Raw genomic sequence first — 23,696 nt, 5'->3', positions numbered from 1 at the left:
GTTTCCTGCACACTGTATATGACATTCCTGGAAATTGCCCATAACTATCACAAAGGACTCTATTGCAAGTAAAAGTCTCAACTGATTGGCTAGAAAAATAAAGAGAATTTATTGGCTCACAAAATCCAGTTGCTGTAATTAGATCAGTTAGGAGTCCGGTTACTCTCTGATTCTCTATTCTGCCGTCTGAGGCCTTTGGCTTCATCCTCAGGCTCTACTAAACTTCCCCTTCAATCAAATCAGTGTCAACACAGCTGTCCACACTCTTGCTTCATGGCAGAAAAATGAGTATAGCAGTTCTCAATCTCAAATCCTAACCCCACAGTATCTAGGGGAAGAAAGAAATCTCCTCTTTCTCAGAGGAGTCAACAAATATTTCACAACTCATTGGCTCTAGATTAAAAGGAGGGAGTACATCAAATGGTATAGGCTAATCAGTGCCAACACCTGGAACTGGGGTGGGGTTAATTCTACTTAACTTGGTTGATGAAGAAAGGGGGATATCCAAAAGGAAAAATGTTGTCCTCTTGCCGAGATAAGCAGGGAAGAATGGATGCTTGGGAGGAAAAAATATATATCCATTATGCCATGGAGAAATTAGCATGGGTAATTTAAAGAGACCATGCAGGCAAATGGGTGAAATTTTATTTTAATTTATTATTTTTAAACCCTAACTTTTTTTTAATGATCTGATTCCTACCTAATGAGTTTAGGGATGTAGGGCAGATTTGATCTATGAGAAACAGACAACACTACAGAAAAATTACATACACTACTGTACAACTCGAGTCCCAAGGCTTATATTTAGCAGGCTGATTATTCATTGAATATTTTTTTATTTTCTCTCGAACATTAAATTCTAACTATCTCTACAACCCCCACAGATCTGTCACTTGTTTTACTTTGAAAGCACTGAGAACATAAGCCACAAAGGAAATTTAAAAGGAAGTTTAAATGTACTTTTGTCTATCATTAAATCTTATGCACAAATCTGCCCTACCCCTTTTTTTTTCCTCTCAATAGCTCTACTTGGCTGACATCTAGTTCACTGGGGGTAGAAAAAGGAGAAGGAATTTAAAATAGAAATATTAGTTTTTAATGCACACAATTTCCACATAATAAATTTTCTTTTCACATTAAATACTTGCAGAGTGTATTCAGCTATGCCCCATTTAGCACAACGTTATACAATTTTTAGCTAATTGTACATTGTTTCCTATATAAGATTACCACTGTGTTATGTCATTCATCTTATTGTAAGCTTTCTGCTCTTTTGAACAATGCAGAGTACAAAACAGCAGAGAAATGCAGGATACGATTCTCATTATCATTACCATACTTTAGTAGTTTTAATGAGGTAGGGCTTAGTAATTCAAAATAAAGATTATGCAATTTTCAATATTGCAATTTTAAAAGTGGTTTAGTATCTGCTCAATTTACCGGTTATTTCAAATATGCATCTCATTACAACCTTCAGGTAAAAATTCTAGCTATTCACCAATATCATGACAAAATTATCATCTGATACATTTATTCAAATTCAATAAGATGCAGTCAATATAGTGTATTGCAATGGAAGTGTATTTCGTTTATTTATCCATTGATCCATTTATGCATAAAATCACTCAGGCATATTCTAAGCTAGGTACTATATATACAAAATGTAATAAGACACACACTTTACCCCTAAAGAGTTCACCATCTAAGTTGTCCATGTGCTCAAGCAATTTATTAATGTAGGTGAGTTTCTCAATGTCTCTGTGCCTCAATTTCCTCCTCTGTCTAAGGAAGATAATCATAGGACCTACCTTGTGGGCCTTTTGTGACATTGAAATAAGAAAATAAGCATGAAGTGCTAAGAACAGCTCTAGCAACCAAATATGTACTCACTAAATGTTAGCCATTATTGTTAGTATTATATAAGAGAATAAAAATCACAAAAGTAATAACTAGTTCTATTAATTTGTTCAATATATTCTGAATGTTCATTGTGTCCTGGTCTATGCAAGGCCCTGAGAATATAGCAATGAAGGAGATAGATACATTAACTGCCTCCAAACTAACTCAGGAATGAGAAAATCATAGTAATATTCAAGGGAAGTATAGGACATGGAGAAGACAATATAAAATATGTTGAATATCAGTATGTCCCACACCTTGTGCCAGAAACTTTAGAGAAATTTTCTCATTTTACTATCCTATGAGGTAAAGCTCAAACAGTGGCCCAAGATCACACATTTCCTAGAATAGAACCCAGGTCCAAATATAAATTGATTTTTTAAGCTCTATACTATAAAGACCTCCTAGATCACAAAAAAAAAAAAAAAAAAAAAAAAAAAAAAAATAGGGTAGTTTGGGAAGTCTCTGCCAAGAAAATAAAGAGCTTTGAAAGATTCCACTTTGAGAAATAAATTTGAAGTACCTAATTTAAATTAATGTTTCCCACTGCATGTTCTGTGGAGCACTGTACAGATATGGATAAAATCAGTTAATGTTGAGAAGATAGCAGTGGTGGTATAGTTTCTTAATCCTCTTTAATCTCATCATAAAATCAGAGCAACTAGGAAAACAAAACAAAAAACCCACAGAGAAATCTTTATCAAACCCAAGAAGCAAAACAGCCCCGTGACACACTATGAGGGGGTGAAAATCACCACCAACTCTAATGCCTACATGGTATCAGAATCTATTATGGAAAAAAAACAGAAGGAAGCAACTGATAAAACAGAGAACAGAAAAACCTTAAAATTGTCAAAAGCTTCTCAGCAGTGGGCCAAGCTTCCAAACTACAGAGGGGTTTCACACATGCATAGGTGATTGGAAGGAGTCAGTGCTAAAAAGACTGAAGCCACCTGGGACTTAAGCCCTTCCTAACCCATCTGCCAAAGTCCCCAGGACAAACAACAGCCAAGGAGAAACTTCTGGAAATTGATTTGAAATTGGACAAAATGGAGGTATTAAAGACAAAAAAAAATATAGACTATCCAGATAAAAATTGGAGTGGGGAAAAGCAAGTATAAGAACATGGTTTAAGAGCTCAGAAAATAACAGAAAAGGTATTTATAGACCAGGATGTTAAAAACAGCTATTATGACCAATTTTCATCTTAAAAAAAAAAAGCCAGGAGAACACATTTTATATAAAAAGATCATCAACAGAAAAAATTGCTGTAAAATCCCATAAAAAGAAATCATAACAAAGAGAATAAGGATTAAAATAACATCTCTATAATTAACTCATGCCAGCAAGATCTTCCTAGAAACTGATGAAACGTGCAACCCAATATTCCAATATAGAGAAATACATAAAGAAAAACAATGTAAAACATAAAAGTACAATATAAGTGATAAATAGGAAACTTATAAATGGGTTTTAAAACTCAATAAAAAACATATATTAAAAAAAAAAATCCAGGGCACAGATGAAGGCTAAACCAAAGGGAATGTAAGAGCAAATGAATGTGCACACACACACACACACACATGCACACACAGACATGCTTGAAGGGAAGTAGCGGCTGAAAAATCTTAAGAAAAGTAAACATATAGTATAAATTTAAAATATTAAATAATTTCAGGAAAATATAAAATATAATAGAAGAAAGAGAAGACTCAACATACGTATAATTGGTTTCCCAAGGAAGAAAACCCAGGCAATTCATCAAAGCAACTGTTAAAAAATCTAAGTTCAGAAAACTTCCCTGAAATATACAATGAAATGGAATATTGCAAAATATATACCTATGAAACTACATATTAAAACATAAGTATCATACATATTTATATCCATATGGGAATATATAAATTTATTTATATATAGTTATATTTTTATTTTATGTGAATAAAACATACATTCGTAAATATGAAAGTATGTATTTTCACATATATATGACACTACATATTGAAGATGATGAATTATCATTTCTGTCATAGTTTCAAATACTTATATTCAAAACAAATTTCTTTAAAGATTTATTTATTTACTTGAGAGAGAGTGTGTGTGTGCACATGGGAGCAGGGGGAGGGGCAGAGGGAAAGAATCTCAAGCAGAATCCCCACTGAGTGTGGAGCGCAATGTGGGGCTCAATCTCATGACCCTGAAACAAAATCAAGAGTCAGACACTTAACTGACTGAGCTACCTAGGCACCCCCAAAATACAAATTTCTGATTCTTTATTTGATAAATCTACTACAACTATCCAACAACCCTACAGCTAAAAAGCTAATCTCAAGGAATTTCAAAGCAAACCTTCCTTTTAATTCACTTATTATTTTCAGAAAACTATTACCCTTAAATGTGTAATTGTTCTCATAAGTCTTTTAAAATGTAAACAAAAAATGCTATTTTATATTTGTTTAAAAGTCAAATGAAGTCATTAATTCATCTGTATCTGAATTAGAGAACCTGTAAAAAATTCAGTATGCCTCTGGACTATATGCTGATAAAAAAAAAACTGTGTCACTAAGTTCTAATGGCCTTTAAAGTTGTAAGTACAAATTAAAGGAAGATTAGGTTCCCATTGTGTCTGATCTGACACTGCACACATAACCCCTGAAAGCTACCAATTTTCATATGAGCACCCAAAACACTAAACATGCAAAACTCTTTAACCCCTTCAAATCATTCTATGCAATGTTACCTAGCCACCCTGACCATTATTTCCCTTACACTCTTAACTCCCATGGAAGTTATTTTCTCTTATTTGGCCTAATCCTTCCTACCAGATAAAACTTCTCCAAGCTGTTCACCCTAACTTCTTGCCTCACACTTAAAGTTGCGATGGTCATCTGGCTCACTCCATATCTGGCAACTCTACATAACATCATTGCTTGCCCCATTCCTTGAGGACATGAGACCTTCATCATCATTAGATTCTCTGGGCTGATTCTTCCTTGAATAGGATTTTCCATCAGGAAGATCTGCCCATGCAGATCACCCAAGTGGGCAGACTGAATAGGACTCAGCAATGCCCCATACTGCCACATCTTCCCAAAACATCTAGGAGTGCTACCATCAAGAATCTATCCTACATGCAAAATAGATTATTTTGTGGTTAACCTGCCATTTGCTGTGGTTATTCATTATCCATGTCCTAATTTTTCTTTTCATTTCATTTGAGGGATAAATTTAATCTCAGAATTGCTCACTCATACTGAAGACTGTTATCCACATATGAAATCCATCATCTACAGAATATATACCATTCAACAATTTTTTTTCTTTTCACATCAAGTGTATACATCAACAAAGACTTTATTTGCACACAAGTGTTCTGATAATTTTCTTTTAAAATTAGATCTTGCCAGGCTGAAAGTATAGTAAAAATGTTAAATTTTATTTGCTAATATGAATGTGTAGGCATTGAGGAGAAGACCTTGGGATGGTATAAGCTGTGTGTTGACATCACACTTTTTGAAAAAATAGTCACTTTCATCATTTTTTGTGGAATAGCTAATAATATAGAACACCGCATATTGATGAGAAGAGCCAAAGATTAAGAGTCTCAATCACAAATTATTTTCAGCAGCTGCTTTAGAAATAGATGCCTGCTTAAGTGATTTGATTAGTTGGACAAGTTACTCCATATTGCTTTCCAAAAGCCCAAGTTACCAGATTAGCAATTTTCAATAGTTGTTTTTACTGTTGTTGGTCTGATTCAATATAAGTGAGATATAATTATCTACAGACAATCAACGTAATTTCCAAAAGTGTTAAGACTTAATCATTCCTTTATCCATTACCTTACTCATGTTTTTGAATGAGTACAAACTTTTTTTTTTTAGTCCAAGCCTGTGAGCAATGTGTCCAGTGCAAGAGAGAACTAACATCAAATTACATCTGAAAACGTTTAGAGAGAGTAATTAGTAGCAGAAAGGCAGGACCGTTACATACAAGTCTGAATTACCTCTAATCTGTGAATTCAGGGGGTTTAATAATTTTAATTAAAGTTACGTTGTTTGGTTCTGATTTTTTTAGTAGTCCTATAGAGAGAGTCTGAGACAAAATTACTGTCAAATGAAGTTCTTTTGTGACTACCTAAAATAATATTTTATTTATAAGTATTTATTACTTGTCACACTGACACATAGTTTTCTATATGTGGGTGATGGTTAATGTATGTGCCAACTTGACTGGGCCGCAGTGCCCAGAATATTTGGTCACACATTATTCTGGATGTGAAGGTATTCTTTAGATGAAATTTAACATTTAAACCAGTAGACTTCAGGTAAAATGGATTACTCTCAGGTAAACATTTAAACCAGTAGACTTCAGGTAAAATGGATTACTCTCCATAATGTAAGTGGGACTCTTAATTAGTTGAAGACCTTAGGAAAACCACAACTGACCTGCCTTGAGAGAGAATGAATTCTGCCGGCAAGCTGCAACTCTTCCCTGGGTCTCCAATTCCTTAAAACATCTCTCTCTCTCTCTCCACACACATGCACACACACACACACACACACACACACGCGCGCGCGCGCATACACGGACTATTGGTTCTGCTTCTCTGGAGAACCCTGACTAATACAGTGTGTGATCTTAGATAGGACTCCAACAGCTCTGTAAGGCAAATACTACTGAGAGTCCGGAATTACCAAGAGACTAACCAAATCAAGATCATAAAGCTTCAGTTTAAGTCTGTCCACCTCCAAAGCCTAAGTTTTGGCTGCCATACTAGAATGCAAATCAAGCAAGCAAATAAAGCTGCTATATTAGAATGCAAATTAATGCAAAGTAAGCAAGTATGTGGACATACGTGTGCATAGGTATGCACATGCATGTGTGTTCACGTGTGTTTGAAAGCCCATGTGTTTGTGAGAGAGAGAGGGAGCATGTATATGTTGGGAGGGTGGTAGCCATACAGCAATTTACATGAAGGCAATTTTCCTCTGCATATTTGTAGTATAAACGCCTCCATTTAAAACGACCAGGCATTTCTTAAGTGGTTGCCCTGTTTTTTAAATTAAATAAGCATAATTAGAAGCTCGATCTCCATATGAGAAATTCCTGTCTTCTTGGATCTGGAGAGAAATCCTAGGTCACTGTCACACTAATGAAAAGAAAATTATTTTTAGAGGACATGCAGAGGGTAAGCATCAAATAATTTAGTTGTATAGCCCATAGAACAGGATTTAATATCTAATTCCTTTGGCATATTGCTACTGAGATGGAGGTGTTCTAATATCTACCACATTGTCGAATCATGGACTTAAAATTCTTCATATATATGCTATGTTTCTGTTTGATCTTGATATTCCCCCATGTTGATGTGGCAGACTGTGATTCATGCACTTGTTAGGACTGGAAGAATATATTTCTTTGCCATGTCCATTTATTCCCACAAAGTAAACCTGGGCTTGATCCAGAGGTATCAATGAGCTAATATACCTCCCAAAGTGCCCAACTCATGATTAACACAGTCAGGTCACAAAGGTACCACTTAGCAGTTCTGGAAGAAGGCCTAACTTCCTGCCAGGCAGTAGCTCAGATGCCCCAGGAATTTGGCTCCAGATCATAAGCAGTAGCTCTGGGAAGCACGCTAAATCATACTCATCAAGATTTCTGCCAACAGGGAGGCTGAATGGGCTCCGCAATTATTCTAAAGCCTTTCCAGGGACACCGCCTGTGGTAACAAACACATTCCTATGCTTTAGAAAAGAATCAAGAAATGTCAGAGTGGTATGAAAATTTAGAGGTCACAAATCAGTACCCTAATTTTTCAGATATAAAAACTCAGTCTCAAAGAAGGGAAGTGACTTGTTCAAGTGTCCCAAGTGGCTGCTAGCACGGTCTATTTTCCCTTCCACGTTTGATTTTGTGTTATTTCCATTGCCCCACACTCCTCCAAATAAGGTGTGGTTGCCAGAAAATTCAGGCTAGAATAATTCAACCAAAATGAGAGATTTTTGTCTTTTGTCTATTCCTTCATTACTTTTCCTGGTAACTTTCCCCAGGAAATCAGGAATTTTGTTTTGGCATTTCAGGATGCTGCAAGCAGCCTTCTCTGAGTGACCCTGAGTTTATCAGTTTTATTAACAGGGGTGGAAACCCTTTCCTCTGATGTGGAAGGCAGAAAGGCTGGGGCCCCGCAGCAGAACCAGGAGCCTGGTACTTCTGCCTGTCTGAGCGCTTCCCACCCTCCCATGCATGCCCTTGCCACAAACCCTGCTGCCCGTATTTTCCAGACATCAGGGGGTTCTGCAATCTTTCTGCCACCAACAGCAAAAACTCCAAAACAGGCCAGAAGAGTGAAACTCAGAAGCCTGGAGCAAAGCTGGACAGGACAAGGGGACGCAGAGGAATCCCAGGGAGACATAGTTCTTGGTGGGGTCAAAATGGGCATCTTTTCCTGAGTTTCAATATATTTTATACTGGTTATAGGATGAAAATGGGAAAGGTAGCCAGAATTCATGGTTTCCTCTCTATTAGATATAGTTCTCAGCACTCTACATATTGCATCCCCTATGGCACTATGTATGAGTGCCTATGACTTGTCCTATACTGACGAAGAAACTGAGACTGGGCACCCAGGCAGCAATCAGCAGAACGAGGAGCCTGACTCCAGAGTCCTTGTTCAACGGCCGTATTAAACAGCAGGCACATTTCATGGGGGTGTAAGAATGCTAATCACAGAAAGCAATGAACTGCTATGGTAAATAAAACCCACCTTGCTCCTCATAAGGACTGCAACCTAGGCTTTTCTAGTTATTATTGATAAAATTGGAAACCAGACTTTTAAAATCCTAAAGCCAAAAATAGAAAATTCAATCAATCCAGTCAACCAGTTAACTCAATTTATTCACTTTTTAAAAAATAAACAAAATCTATTCATTTCACTAAAAAAAGGAATGGAAGTTTACCCTGAATGATTAATCAGTTCCATCAAAACAGACAATTTGGTGGCTCAGTGTGGGCTCTAGCACCCTCTTGGGAAAGACAGCAGCACAGTCTGATACAAACAGCACGAGTTTTCATAGCTTCCAAGGTAAAAAGGAGAGAGGCCAAAAGGATGTTAAAATATCAGAGCAAAGTTTGTTACATCAATAAGATAGTAAATTAAAAGTTGGGGTAATAAATAAAAGCAAAAAAAAAAAAATCAGCAGAAACTGGCATGGACAAGAGTCTTGACAGCATTTCTCTGAATAGGCAGGAATCTTGCAGTTTGAACTTGAAGGACCTACAGATGAAATTAACAGAAGCGAAATTTGGAAGGTCACCAGTGTGTAAATGAGATCTCTAGTCATAGCGCAAACAGAAATGACATCAAGCAGGATTGCCATTAGTTATGTAAATGTGGATGTCTATACTGACAGCCTGATTGATGTAGGTTCAAAAGGGTAAACGAGAGCCAATTCAAACATTGCCAGCTCAGAAACAATACCAGGTCTCAGTGCAGGTAGCAAGGAGCACGGGACAAAGATGAATTTTCTGGTAAGAAATTGAACTCAAGAAATCCTGGTTTTGCATGTCAGGCAACCCATCAGGAAATTAAGTTCCAGCAAGCAATACTCAAAACATGGTATTATGTGGGGCACCTGGGTGGCTCAGTCTGTTAAGCGTCTGACTTCGGCTTGGGTCATGATCGCAGGGTCCTGGGACTGAACCCTGCATTACGCTCTCTGCTCTGCAGGGAGTCTGCTTCTCCGTCTGTGCCTCCCCCTGCTTGTGTGAGCACACGTGCTCTCTCTCTCTCTAATAAATAAAATCTTAAAAAAAAAAAAAACCCCACACACAGTATTATGGTGGTCATTGCGACAGCAAATGAATATAACCTATAACCTGAAATAAGGAGTAACAATCTAGGATCAAGCTAAATCTTCCAGTTTAAGGTGGCTCCCAATCCCTGCGGTAGGCTTTCTCAACTTCTGAACAAAATAACAGTAGAAACATAAGAAAAAAATTCACAGGACAAGAAAACTGAGCTTCTCAAGGGAAGAATATTGTGAAGATATTTAGGTCCTGCTAGGCAGTGAGTGGGGAGAAGGGCAATTTAAACACCCTTGTATTATATGCCCCAAAGCTCTGCCTGGTCCTTTCCTGGCTTCAAAATAAACAAAGAAAAATAAACCAAACATGGAGCCTGTTCAAAACACATATCAATACCGGGGAAACAGAATGCTGCTGCGACAGAATGCAAAGAACTAGCCACAATCTACGACTCTTATCTGTATCCACACCCTGCACAATTTGCCTTCCTGCCATGAAAAGGTGGAGTCTCCTTTCCTTCCCTTGAACCTCCGCCGGCCTCATGACTTGCTCTGATCCTTTTTATGCAGTGGAAGCAATGCTGTGCCAGTTCCAAGACTAAGACTCAAGAGTCCTTACACACTTCTGCTGTCTCCTGGAAACGCGTTGCTGCCATGTGAACAAGCCCAAGCAAGCCGGAGGGCGGTAAGAGACCAAGTGTGCGAGATGAGCTGTCCCCCCTCCCCAGGCTGTGTGAGACCAGCCAGCCCCCCCGCTGACCTGGTGCCGGCTGAAATCTAATGATTGAGTTCAGTCAGGCAAGAAGATGACTCACCTTGAGCTCAGCTCAAATTTCCGACCTGCAAAATAGCAAGCTTAATAAATGTTGTTTCAAGCCACTAAATTTTGGGGTGGTTTGTTTTACGGCCTATTTGATATATGACCCTAAAGATTCCTTTTTAGGAGTACAGAACCCTAATAAGGATTTATTACTAGAATCAGAACCTAATATTAGCAGATGTTTGGCAGGGTATTCTAAATATAATATATCCAGTTGTAAGTTGGGAGGAATGATGTCTATATTTTTTGCATCAAAACCATTCTATTTTCTTAGTAGGTATTGTGGAAGCCGTTTCTCCTTACAAAGAAAGTGTGGGATAAGATAGCAAGATGAGACTAAAAAAAAAAAAAAAAGTAAGGAAACTAAAATTTCAATAGTGAATTAAAATATGTATTGGATGCCAAATAAAACAGAACTGAGCTTTAGAAATGGATTCAATGAAATGAAAGGCAAAATTGAGACATTTTACCAGGATGCAGAGAAAAAGAACCAGCAAGAAAATAAAAAAATATTAAAGTATCAAGAATTTATATAAAATTTCCAAAGTTATGATAACTGAAACTGTGAAAATAGAATAGGAAAAGACAAACCGGCCAATGGCATATAACAGAGGGTCAAGACCACCCATCCCACTTTCCCACACGTGAATAAACACTTGAACCTTGACAGAGCTGGCTTTGCTAACCAGTGGATACAGTTAGATATTTTACGTCTGTTTAAAGATAAACATCTGATAAAATTTTAACGAAAGGAAAATGTTATACACAAAATTCAGGGACTCACTGAGGTTTTAAAGATAATGGCAAAGTGTTATTGCATAAACTGGATGCTAAGTGCAAAAGCATTTACTGAATTATTACTCTGTTATCTTACATATGTATTTTACCATTATCCTATTTACCTAAGCAATATTTATGAGCCACCTTTTAAAAAAGATATTCTAGGATAAAAAATATAATGAAATATTAAGTATATGTTTAGATTTTTTTCAAACTTCTGCTTCTAAAATTTTAACTCTTTAAAAAGGTCTATAAACCCATAAAAAATTAATTAGAGTTACTGATAAATGTGTTAGCCCTTATGCTGGCCTGAAGTTAAATACATTTCTTCTGTTTTAATAAGTTTGTAATATGTCCTAGTCCTTAGAATCAGGTCTTATCCCACTATAGCACATTTAATACTACTACTATACCTTTATCAGTGCGCCCAACCTACAGGCCAGCACAAAGAATTAGATTACAGTGATAGGAATTTAATCTAAGTCTAGGTTTAGGGAAAGGGGAATTCAATTATCAAAATAAACACACCACCACACTCCTACTATTTATGGAATACTTTTTTATGGATTTGATACTGTGCCCAGTTTGAATTGTTCAGCTAAGCAACACTTTTTCCCAAGTGATGCTTGGGCGAAGCTTTATGCCTTCTTGAGTGGGACATCAGCATCCCTGATAGCTTTGAACAGAAAAATAATCTTACCCATGTATTTATCAGCCAGTTGTGTGGCGGTACCAGATGCTTTGCAAAGAAGGGGAAATCCTTTGAGCATGTGTGATAGAGCCTCTCCAGAAAACAGTTGCCTTGCTTGATGACACCTGCCACTGAAGTTCATCAAATCAGAAAACAGGCATGTAATGAACAAGGTACAGGCAAGACCCTGGTGACCTGGTTATCCAGCCATAGGATCATCCCTTATTAGAAATCGTCCTTGCCTTCCTCCTCCTAGAGTTTTATATTCTAGCAATACTAAACTGGTTATCATTCGAATCCCACATCCTGTGGTGTTTCACACCTGTGTGCCTTTGGCCGTGCTGCCTCCTCACCCTTGCACATCTTTCCATCATCCTCTGACCTGTCATTCCACTAGTCACAGACCCACCCCATTTGCTCTTCCGTTGGTAAATCTGCTGATTATTCAAGGCTCAGCCTAAATGCTCTCTGCTCCAAGACTCTTCAACAGCCCTTCCACTGTCCTGATATTCTCAAAGCATTCTCAGTGTTTCCTGGGTGGTTCTATTTCAAGACAAGGACCACAGGTATTGAAAAGAACTAGTCACTTACTGTTCCTCTCTTAAAGGAGAAATGCCAATGAATAAAACAATACAGAAGTAAATAAAGTAAAAATAGGAAAGTTTATTACTTCCTATTTCACTAATTACATTCATGAAATAATTTGAAACAACATTAAAATGCTCATGAAGTGTAAGGTAATTGAAATAAAGTAATAATACTTGTGCAGTGGAGAGGTACTCTTTGTAAGATGCTTGACATGGAAGCCATAACATCAGTATGTGTGTTACCTCCTGGCATTATCTGATTCATTAGCTCATTTAGAAACAACGACAACAAAACATTCTTATAAGAATGCCAGAATAAAATTAATGTTATACTTCCCAACACAAAGAAGTTTGGGTTAAAGTAAAAAGTGAAGATTTAAATAACCTTTCGAGGGGTGCCTGGCTGGCTCAGTCAGTGGAGCGTGTGACTGTTGATCTTGGGGTTACAGGTTTGAGTCCCATCTTGGGTATAGAGATTACTTAAAATAAAATTTTTTATAAAATAATAAAAATCTTTTCAGTTAAAAATCACCTATTCTTTTTGAAATGTGATTGTTAGGTTAATTATTTTTATCTTGCTTTTTATTTTATTAATAGACTAGTTTTTTCACATAAATCACTCAGCCTTGTTAGCTATCTATTCCCTAGGAAAGCGTAAACCTTTTTTATCAATGCATAGACTAGTTCTGTTTGTCAATTTAAAAAGTGCACCCAGTTCGTATCCTCGAAACAGCTTTAGTCTGCTGACACACAGATGGTGAATCCTCAGCACGTGCTAATTTCATATACACCATGATTCCTGACAGTGCTTTATGAATTACAATTACCTACATATACACTATCTCATTTAAGCCTCATAGCAATTCTACACAGTAAGTATTCATATTTTCCCCATTTTGCAGATGGGGAAATGAAAGCAAGTAGCAGAAGTGGACTCTAACTCAAGGCTTCTTACTCTGATTCCAATAGTATGTCTATTACACTATAGCTACTCCTAGCCCAACCTTAATAAAATACGTAATAAACTCATTTACAGTACATATCATAGTACAGAATTTTAAGCACACACACAAAATTCATGGTTTGTGATGGCTATTCATTCATATAAAATAGTTACATTCACACCTTCGATGCACATGTACTAAATCACTGAAGACGATGAAACAAATTCATGTCTGCGGAAGGTTGAAGAAAATCAACAAAGACAATAATACACAGAATTTCAACTAACAACGTATTTTTCATCTCTTTGATTATTTTCCATAACCTGGAAGCTATACTAGTATTTACCTACTTACTAAATTTCACTTTTAAAAAAAGTGCTGGAATATTTAGCTTGTTTGATTTTAGTTTATTTACTAATAAATTCATTTAGCAGGATAAACCATATGGAATTGCCAGCATTCAAATATTTTTGACCTAGAAAAACAGTAATTTCAGATGGTTCAATTTAATGTTTGTATAAAGTAGGAAAGAACAGCAATATTTTCTGTCTCTCCAGTCAGCAAACAGATGACATCAAATTTGATGAGATGCCATCGAGCCTAAGACAGACTGGCAATTTCCTGAAATAGTCAGCATTTTAGTATGAGTAATAAATCTCATATTTAGCATTATTTAATGCACTTTTAAGGAAAATTTCTGTGCTTTTTGGCATGGTTTATCTCTATGTACCACCATAGGAACATGGGCATAATGAGAGAGATAGAACCACAAGGGCGTCAACTCTGTTACAAAAGTAGCAATATTTGGGGAGTAATTCAAATTATATTGGTCAATGGCAGTTGACTGGTAAATCAATTGTTTTCAACTTTTTGTGTATTTTATAATATCTTCAAAGAATATAAAAATAAACACTTAAGGAAATTCTGTTTGAGTCCATCGGGTTGAGATCCAGGCATGCACTTTTACAAACTTCTTAAATTATTTTGATACATGCCATAGGTTAGAAGCCACTGCAATAAACGCCAATTGAATAAGATGAATGTTGAAAGTAATTCATTCACATGGGCACCCCCAGTCTGCTGTTGTCTGTAACTATAACTTATGAGGGAAGCTGAAGAGCAACCTGTCAGCACATATTGGAGGATCCATGTAAGAGGGCAATATTCAGATAAAAGGAAATACCAGCGTATTATAAAGCTATTTTTACATATCCAGATTTGTAGCATTCTAAGCCAGAAACTGCAGCTAGGAGACAAGAAAGCACTCACTGCCACTCGCTTCCATTCAGAATGGACCATCTCAGATATAACCTAGTCTGTATCTCTGCTGAGGTCAATGAGACGTTATCATCCTTCTTGAATTATTTACTTACGCTGCTATAACCAACTACCACAAACTCAGTGGCTTAAAGCAATACAAATTTATTCTTTTCTACTTTGAGTAAGATGTCAAAAATCAAACTGTTGGCAGGGCTGCATCCCCTCCAAAGCTTCAGAAAAGAATCTGTTTCCTTAGTTTTTCAAGCTTCTAGAACTGCATTCCCTCTATTCCTTGGCTTGCCACCCTTTCCTCCACCTTGGAGGCCAGAAGTGTGGTCACATACCCGTCTCCTCATCACTTCTGTAGTCAAATCTGCCTGTCTCTTGTAAGATTACATTACAGTCAGTGCCCACCCAAGTAATTGAGGATAATCTCCTCATCTGAAGGTTTTTAACTTCATCACTCATGCAAAGTCCCTTTTGTCATACAAAATAACATTCACAGGTTCCAGGGATTAAGTCATGGACGACTTTGGTATCTACAGAGAGACAGATATCATGGGTATCTATTTAGTCTACCACACTTCTCAACACAACTTTCCAGCAACCACTGATAATAGATGGGAGGCTGGCCTGTGCTATGAAACCTCATTTCCTGAGATGAAGTCTCTCTGGATTCTGAGTATGCAATTTTAGAACTCTAAATTCTCTCACCCAAAATCCTCATTTTACAGATTGTAAAACTGAAATCTCCTAGGGGCTTGCATAAGGTGCCTTGGATGGCAGATCTTTCTGGTGGCAAAGATATGACTAGAGACCATACTTCCTAATAGTGACACCAAGGTTCGTTCAGTCATCATCCAATGACCTGATAAACAGATACTTGGAAGGCAGCAGGATGTGGAGAACTCAATTCACTGTGATGAGCTTGCTCTCTGCCAAGCACTGAGAGGGAAAAGGCTCCTGTTGCTTGCTCCAAGCCTCCATGAAAATTTTGGTGTCCTGGAATGGGTAAAGCTTTACACAGGATTTTAGAAAAGCCAATCGACTCTTTGTTGCAATAGTAGTTACTATTCCAAATTTAGTCAGGAAGTGAGCATAAAGTCACAAAAGATAGATATTTGTAGTTTTCTTATAAACTTATGTTGACTGTTTTCCATACCCATCTTTGAAGAGTGATTTGCTACAGCGGAAAGAGGACAGTAAGTGAGAGAGGTTTCCTTAGGTGGGTGATAGGAGGTCTGTCAGACAACTTTTTCTTCTTCTTGAAAAATATGGGGCAGCATTTGTGATGCTGTGGGATTGGTTATGGTTATGTCTGTAGAATTTCCCCATCCAGTAGGGTATGACCATGACATGGTCACTGACAGCCTGGTGTTGAATTTATGCCTCTTATATTAATTAGGTTCCATGCAGGTGAAAGTAACAGAATACCTCCTTGATAACAGCTTAACCCATAAGAATATAACTTGCTTATCTAACAAGGCCTCTGGAGGCAGAAATCCCAGGGTTGATTCCAAACTGAGTGATGCCGTTAAGGACCCAAGAGCTTTCCATGTATCTGCACCTGTCCTCAGCATGCAGGTGTCTTTCCACAGACTGACTACATCATGAACCTCACATTGCTGCCCAGGCTCAGTCACTGCATCTTAACACAACAGCACCAAGAGCAGGAATGTTGTGGGGTAAGGGATCCAGAGACAGAACGGTATATATTATTGTGTCTCTCTCATTTCAGGAAAGAAAAACTTTCCTAGAAGTCACCGACAGATTTCTCCTGACATTCTGGTGGCTGTAAGTAGGTGAAAAGCTTTCCAAAAATCATTCACTAATATGGGTGAACTAAATTGCTACGATTGCCTAGAGCAATTATATTTCATCCCTTGTGCCTAAGCCCATTGCAACATAACGAGCCAAGAAGGGTTCTGTAATGAGAATGAAACAAGGAAATATTGTTTGTCAGGCCAACATAAAGTGCCTGCCACCACATCCACGGGTATGTCACACAGGGCCACTTACCTGTGTCTCCGTCACACCAGGCTGCCTACATGGACAGATGCTTTTGTTTATCACCCCAATTTATCTGGAAACTACCCTTTTCCCAAACTAATAACTCTTTTTAAAAAGATACATATATATAGATTATATTATATTATATTATATTATATTATATAGTTATGTTATATATATATACACATATAATTTTTAGGAGCTTCTTTCTTACACATGAAGACTGTATTACAGAACTCTATGGGTGGTTCCCGGAGCGGGAGGGCGGAGTAGCCGCAGACTGTGAGCAGCTTGTGAGTGCTGCGCTGCTGCTGGCCTCCTGGCCCTCTTGGCTCCCCGGGCTCAGTTCTGACACCCTGACCAGTGCGGGGGCCCCGGGGACCGAGAAGGGACGCCCAGCTCTATGGTCACTGGGGCCTGTGCATTGGGACCAGAGCAGCCCACATACCCAGCCACGCTAGTTTGAGCTTCCACTGCCTCCATCAGATTGTGAATGTCAGAAAGCAGAGTGTCTGAGGACTGTGAGGACAGTGGGAGCTTTGGGAGACCCTGGCTCTCTGGAGGAGACCACCTATGAAAGACTGGCAGAGCAGGCACTGGACTCCTTAGCAGAGTTTTTTGAAGACCTCGCAAACAAACCTTACACATTCGAAGAGTGGTGTTTTAACAGCTAACCTGGGTGGAGATCTAGGAACCTATGTGATCAATAAGCAGACCCCAACCAAGCAAATCTGGTTACCTTCCCACTCCAGTGGGCCCCAGGGCTGTGACTGGACTAGGAAGAACTGGGTGTACTCCCACCACTATGTGTCCCTCCACAGGCTGCTGGCCACGGGCCTGACTAAAGCCTTAAAAACCAAATTAGACTTATCTTCTCTGGCCTGTTCCAGAAAAGACACTTGATGCCCAGCCCAACTCCAAAGACATTAAAAGCTTTAAAGCTAAGACCCCAGCTTCGTTCTGCAGCTCAGTGGTTTTTTCCTTCCTGCTTATGAGGACAGTTTTATGGCATCTAAGGGCTCTGTGAAAAAATGCGTTGCTTCCCATCCTCCCCTGAGTTCGGATTTTTAATTTCCATTGTTTTTTTGGATTTACTGTCTGATTTCCTCCCTCACAGGATGTCCCTTCTCTTTTATAATGCCCATATACTCATACATTTACATATAACCTTACAACAAAGAAAAATAAGAAGGAAAAATTCCAGAAGAAGAAATGACTTGATTTCACTATTTGTTCTTTAAAGAACTTAACTGCATGAAACCACAATGAAAAGCAGCTGGCTGACTTCCCCTTTCGAACACCAAATGAGATTCATTAAAGAGTTGCCTATAAATGTTAAAACAAAACAAAACAAAAAAAATCTATGGGCATGGAACAAGCTACTACAAGGTTTAGAAGACATACAGTATGGTATGGTAAAACCTAATTATGGGGGTTAACACATGTCCTGGTTGGCCTAGGACAGTTCCAGTGTAACCTGTTGCCATGTGTAAGTATGAAATGTATCCAGTTTCACTTTCAAAAGTGTCCTGATTTGGACAATAAATTATTTGCTCTCTTTACCTAGTATATCTTTCATGACACAGTATATTTACACATAAACAATGTAAACTTTTGACCACAAGTAACGAAACTCAACTCAAACTAGCTTGGGAAGAAAAGGGGAATTCATTGGCTTATGTTAACTAAAACCTCCAAAAACAACTGGCTTCAGGAGTTATAACATAGAGGCCTGTGTCCTTTACTCTTGGTCAATGAATCTATCTTCAGGTATAAAGAACAATCACCTGTGACAGCCCTTTGGTCACACCCTACTAGCCTGGCAACACCAGCAAGAGACATCACCATGTTAAAGGTCTATTTTTTTTTTAGATTTTTATTTATTTATTTGAGAGAGAAAGAGAGCATAAGCAGGCAGAGGGTCAGAGGAAGGGGGAGAAACAGACTCACTGCTGAGCAGGAAGCCCAACGTGGGGCTCGATCCCAGGACCCTGGAATCATGACCTGAGCCAAAGGTAGATGCTTAATGGACTTAGCCACCCAGGTACCCCGTTATCATGTTAAAGGTCTAGCAGAAGAATCTCAAGGAAGAGTCTCGTTGGCCTGAATTGAGCCACGTGCCCATTTCTAAATGCACCATTAGGTTCGGAGGATAAAGTACTTTTAGACTTCAAGCCTGGGCTCTATGTCCACCTCTGTGTTTGCGGGAGATTTTATGAAGTTAAAGGCCTTAGCTTTGCTGAAACTATGGAACAGCTTCCTCAGAGGAAAATCAGCTCTGTTATCAGAGAACTGGAGAAGGGGAAACTAAATAAAACAGATGTTCATTACCCACAGGGACAATTCTTTGACTAAATCTTCAGAAGATGCATGAGATGCTCTGCTTTTACTATTGCAACATAGCATTTGTCTTCCAACTCAGCAACAGGCCCTCTATTTGTTAAAAATTCATTATATTCATAACAACAGAACAGAGAAGGAAGAAACAGACCTTCAACTGTTTAAACAGTCCTTTCCTGCAATAAAGCTTACTTTGGTTCACAGCATCCTACGTAGCTACAGCTTATAATTGTAAGAACCAAAAGTGCACGGAAAAGACGAACCAAAATTTTAACATACAGAATCAGTGCAAATTATGTTTTAATAGGTTCTATTTCAAATGAGCCTCCCCCCCCACCCCAGCCCCACTTTTTCTGCCTGAGTATTCATGGCATGGAAGGGGTATGTGGCTAAGGCACATGTAGAATGTTGGCCACTGTAGTATGAAGTGGTCATGCGTCTGGCCAATGCCTCCCCCCTTTCCATTTTGCGTTGCTTCTGTTTTGTGGTTGCCCTGCCTGCAGAGGGAGAAATCAATCCGACGCCCAAAATCAATTCCTACATCAAGACTAATGACATCATACATCACCAAGAAGGTATAAAAAAAGAGGGTATAGACAAGTTTATTACACACATATGAGTGGTTGTTTTTTTGTTTTTTTTTTTTTTAGTAGAACAGGGTAGGCACATAAGCTGGCTGAGAGCAGCTTGAGAAAAGGGAGGGGTGCATGCTTTTGATATTTTGTGGTTAAGAGGTAGGAACAGGGTTACTCTGATTGTGCCCAGTTTGTGTGATCTGATTCTGATTATTGACTTGCTCAGATGTGAGGCAAAGGGAAAGGTGGACAGTGGTGCCTCATAGCTTGTCAGTGGTCAAACATCAAAACTGGAGGCAGCAGACTCATTACAGCCTTGGGGCAGAATCCCAGCTGTGCCATTTACTAGCTGCATGGCCTCAAGTGACTTCAGGTTTCTAGGTTAGCTTATATTTTAAGTGAAGACCATCGTACTTACCTTATATGACCGTCGTAGGGATTGAATAAGTAACAGCAGAGGGCATAAGACTGTGCCTGATTCACAGTAAAGATGTAAATAGTAAATATTATTTTCCCTTCCTCCTGTGCACCTTTAATCTTCTTTATGCTCTAGGAGGTATGGTCTAGGAGGCCATTCTTGATCTTCTTTGCACAGGAAATAAATAAATTCATTCATAAAGATATATAACATATAATAAATAAATAAATAAATAAATACACACACACACACACACACGCACGCACACACACACAAATATACCTATAATCCAACGTATGTTTGTTTATAAGAAAAGAATGCCAAGGGACACCTGGGTGGCTCAGTCAGTTAACTGTCTGCCTTTGGCTCATGTCATGATCCCAGGGTCCTGGGATGGAGCCCAGCTTCAGGCTCCCTGCTCACTGGGGAATCCACTTCTCCCTCTACCCCTACCCCTTCTACTCCTTTGAAATGTATGTAAGTAATCTCCAAGTTCTTGTCAGTTTTACACCCCCAGAAATGTCTTTCTCAAGAATGTGTAAACCATCTCTTTAAAATATAATCATCAATGAAGAGAGCATTCCTGTCTCCCAGTTTCCATAGAAGGGTGAGACCCTTGCTCCAACTGGTGAAACTACTCCCTGTTGTGAAGATAGAAGAAAGTTTCGTTTTCCTGTGAGTAAGGACCGTTAGCAAACACAGATGGCCTATGATCCCCTCCATCTCAGTTCCCGCAAACTCTCTAGCACTTTGTTTCAGTGGAGCTGAACTCCTGTGGGTTCTATCCTCTCTCGCCTACTGCAACAGTCATGAATAAAGTCCTCTTTATCTGCTAATCTTTGTCAGAAAGCCACCGCTTTAACAGGTTACCTTCTTTGTAGATCCAGTCTTATCATTGTTTTACTTTGCAGAAAATGCTTTCATGCATGAGCTGTTGGCTTTCTTTTCCTTTCTCTCTCTTCATCTCTGTGTGTTTGGGAGCATATGTCTGTGCTGTGCATCTACTGAGGGAAGGGGAAACTCCATTTTCAGGCAATAGGTATACTCTAAATGACACTTGAGTCTAAATTGCTCAAGCTTTCCTCAGTGACTTCCTGCATGAGACTTTCTTGCTCTGTTGACAATGAGTTTTCCCTCTTAGAGGTCAAAAGTTGCAGTGTAATTACTTCAGTGTGAAGAGAAGAGTGTTGTGTTCTATATGTACCAACTCCTCAGGGAGGGTGGATGGGAGCACTCCTCAGATACAGGAAAGGACAGGAGCCTTCCTGAGGGGCTCATTGAATGTCACTGCATCTGTTACAGTGGAAATTCCAGTCAGGGACAATAGCCCCCTGGAAGGAGCACCCCATTCCTTGTTTATTTTGACCTGCTGCTGTCATGGCAGTGTGGACATGACAACAGGTTAGCCTAAGCAAAAGGACCCAGAGTCCGGGAAATGGATGACAGAGGAAGGAAAAAACATAGAGAGATGATAATGAGAATAACAGGTGGCTCACTTAAAAGAAAAGACAGTCAAAATATTGTAAGATGCAATTTATTCCCAATAAGGTTACCTCTATTTACACTGTAGTTTTGTATATTTTACACAATAGTTACACTTCCGTTCTCTGAAAATCTTTGCTGCAATTCGGATTTATAGAGCATTTTATATCTATTGATCACCTGAATTCTATTCTCAGAGTTTCAAAATATAGCATACCTATAAAGAGATTAGTAAGAGTATCAAAAATAGTTATGGCCCTAAATTATCAGACCCTTTAAAATCTAGGTTAGGTAATCCAGGTTACCAGGTATATCATACACTATTGTATGGGGTAAAAGGAAGTAATAGGAATGAGGAGAGCTAGGCTTATGTCTCCTCCACCCCTAAGAGCAGAGGAATGCCAGAAAGAAAAACTGAAGGCGGGTATTCCCAATAATACCAAGGAATAGAGCTCTAGGGTAGAAGCCGCTTCAGAAAGATAAGAGCATTAAGAGAGAGAGGCCTCTCCAAAAACAAGGGGAAATATCCAAGAGAGTACGAAACATGCCTTCTCAATAATAAAGGATATATGAATTTCAGTACTAAGTTCAGTATTAAAATCACCTTCATTTAGGGGCACCTGGGTGGCCCAGTTAGTTGTTTAAGTATCTGACTTTTGGTTTTGGCTCTGGTCCTGAACTCAGGGTCGTGAGATGGAGTCCCACGTCAGGCTCTGTGATGAGGGTGGAGCCAGCTTGAGATTCTATTTCTCCCTCTCACTCTGCCTCTCCCCCTGCCACCCTGTTCCTGTCAAAAACAAAACAAAAAAAATCATGTTCATTTAAAATAGCTAAGCAAATAGTAATTGAAAACATTTGTTTATTCAATTTTTTAAAAGACATCTTCCTTTAAAAGTTTTAATTTTTTGTCATTTATATTTTAACATGTTAGATAAATTCACTTATTTCTTATCATCTAAAATGAATGCTTAATTGATTTTTAAATCATTTTTATATAATTATACTAAGTCATTTTTTTAAGCTAAAAGATACTGAGAAATAAAACCATCCATTCTACATACAGCTTGCACAGTGAGGAACAAAACCACCTCCTCTCACAGAGCGATGTCTACCTTAACATGACTTTATTATTCCCATGTCTTCATTAGCATAAATTTACTATTCTATAGGTCTTTGCCCATGCAAATACCTTGGTTGCTAATTACAGAAACTTCCTGAAATACCTATCAACTCTTCAACAGAATGCATTAATAGAGAGTTATGCCCTAAGAATCTTCTGAAACTCTTGCTTTTAAATCCTTCCCTTGAAGTTCCTACCAATCCTAAATTGTTACATCATGGTATTTACCTAGTTCTAATAAAGCCTTCTTCATACCCCCAACCCTAACATTGAAAGATACACCTTAGTTTCTAACTATCAATAAATTCCAACCCTTCATTCTCCCCTCTGAGACACTACCAAAGCTTTGGAAGTTTTGTTTTCTCTTACCAAGAAAAACAATAAACTCAGTTTTGCCTTATCGACAGGTTGTGGTCATTCATAAGATGACATTCAAAAATGCCTATGCTTCAGTGACTAGAATTCCCATGCTATTAATGAAAACTTGCGCTCCAGAGCAGAGACAAACTACAACTCCAGGGATCAGGTTGCATCTGGCCAGCAGATTGCCATCCCAAGGATATGTAAGTAGTGTTTCAATCTAGCCACTGTTTTTGTCTCCCTGACAAATTCTTTCTTCCTCCCTTCATCTCATAACGGAACGCTTTTACTTGTGGGAAACCCATTGCACTGTTTGGCTGAGACTCTCCCCTCTCTTTACTGAATGTGTGGCCCATGATGCCAACCTGGCTAATCAGAGCACTGCAGGCCACAACAAATAGCGCATCACCCAAAAGGATTCAATCAGAGGCTCTCCGGTGACTACCTGTTTTGGAAAAGCGATGTCACCTTCTCTGGAATCTCGAGTTACATGACTGATTTACATTTAGAGTTTCCAGGGCCATCTTTCCCACCATACGGTGAGAACTTGTTTGAGAAGGAAACCAACACAAAGATAAGAAGACCTGAGGGGAAATATAGAC

At 38.5% G+C, this 23,696-nt stretch overlaps 1 pseudogene; it reads left to right on the top strand.

Annotated features, from left to right (window-relative positions):
• LOC100476655 overlaps positions 1 to 17,702 on the top strand; it is a 149,454-nt pseudogene extending 131,752 nt beyond the window's left edge.
• The last annotated feature ends 5,994 nt before the right edge of the window (positions 17,703 to 23,696 follow it).

This window comes from Ailuropoda melanoleuca, chromosome 16 (genome assembly GCF_002007445.2).
Source record: "Ailuropoda melanoleuca isolate Jingjing chromosome 16, ASM200744v2, whole genome shotgun sequence".
Classification (NCBI taxonomy): Eukaryota; Metazoa; Chordata; class Mammalia; order Carnivora; family Ursidae; genus Ailuropoda; species Ailuropoda melanoleuca.
The sequence above is the reverse complement of the archived record's forward strand: the minus strand, read 5'-3'. Positions and strand labels throughout refer to the sequence as shown.